Source organism: Buceros rhinoceros, unplaced genomic scaffold (genome assembly GCF_000710305.1).
Source record: "Buceros rhinoceros silvestris isolate BGI_N320 unplaced genomic scaffold, ASM71030v1 scaffold3412, whole genome shotgun sequence".
NCBI classification, from domain to species: Eukaryota; Metazoa; Chordata; class Aves; order Bucerotiformes; family Bucerotidae; genus Buceros; species Buceros rhinoceros.
The window spans coordinates 24,689-26,146 of record NW_010399317.1 but is presented as its reverse complement, the minus strand read 5'-3'; the positions used below and the strand labels follow the sequence as shown (position 1 = coordinate 26,146).

General features: G+C 43.2%; 1 protein-coding gene across 1 annotated transcript in view; it reads left to right on the top strand.

Annotated features, from left to right (window-relative positions):
• The window catches only part of LOC104489260 (TRAF3-interacting protein 1-like), a gene marked incomplete at both ends in the record, with an annotated part of 42,924 nt that overhangs the window by 17,467 nt on the left and 23,999 nt on the right, over positions 1-1,458 (top strand). The window lies entirely within an intron of this gene.

The window sequence follows — 1,458 nt, the reverse complement described above, 5'->3', positions numbered from 1 at the left end:
GAAAGAGTGCTCTTCCTAAATTTGCCTTGGGAATCCACACTTCATTTATTTGCCGAGTTTTTCAGTCGTTTCTCAAGGATCTGAAGTCTTAGTGTTTGGTCTTCTTTTCAAAGGGTTTAGAAATGAAAAGATCATATTTGTGAAAAAGACCCAACCAACCAATAAACCAACAGAGGCATGTTCCCTGAGATTAACTGAGTACTGCCCAGTGCAAGAAGGAATTTCCCTGGGTATTTGATAGGCATTACTCTAAACTATCCACTTTTGTGTTACACTTTCTGGGGTTTCTTCAGCAGAAAGGTGAATTCAAGACTAGCCAAACCTTTCTGAGTGATTTCCATAGCTTGAGGCTTTACAGTACTCCCAGTGTAAACTGGGCAACAGGCATAGATAAGGTGTTAAGCAGAACCTATGGCATTTGATGATTAGAGAAGATTCCTCCGAGTATTAAAACAAGGACATGTGTTTGTACATCTTTGACTCTCTCCAGCGTCTGTCGTTACAGCCACGGTGTTGTGAAAAGAGACTAGACTGCAAGGTTCAAGCAAACTATTTATCTGAACTTCACTTACAGGTTTAATACTCTGTTATTGCAGGTTTTCATGGATACAGTGGAAGAATGCATTATTATCCCTTAAAAGCAAGAATACATTATATCAACCTAAAAGTGCGCTAAGTCTTACATGTATGTTGGTTAATCACCTGCAGTTACAAACTTCCAGCATGCTAAATATTTGCTTACCCTTTCTGGTAAGGGTTCTCAATCCCAGAAAAGTGACCTTGGCTGGTGTCCGGACCAAGGGGGAAGGTTCTCCATACAGGCAAGATGTAGCATTGGAGAGGGGACTCCCAATTTTCTACCCAAACCTTATGGGTTTTGTCCCCTGATTTATGTGACTGTGGGCAAAACTAAGGCTGGAAGTTTATCTTTGGTGGTGTGATGGCCCTTACCTTTCTATGGGTAGGGTTTAGTCTGTATTCTTCTTTTGCTAATTTTGTGATGTCTAGAACACAGCTACCAAATAGTAATTGAATGGGACTCAGGGCATTTTGTTTGTTAAGGGATTTCAAGGCTCTGCTTGGTTCTCGGTATGATGCAGTGTTCAGGGCTGAGCTATTTCTGCAGCTCCCCTGGCATCATCTCTGCATAGGTAAGGGTCTGTCAAAGCCCAGTGAAGCTCAGCTGAATTAACAACTCCCTGCATTTTGCCTTTGCTCTTGGAAACCTGTATAGCGAGATGGTCCCATACACGTGGTCAGCTGTATGCACTTGGACTGGTCTCAGGCTGGGACCTTGTGATGTGAGCTGGAACAGGGAACGTGGTCTGGGTGTCATCAGTACTGAGTCCTGTCCCACCTCATCTTCCACAGTAGCTCAACCAGATGGAAGAAGCCCAGCCCTGCTGCATTTCTGTTGAGAGTGCTGGTGAAGAAAGGACAGATAATTATTTGTTACAG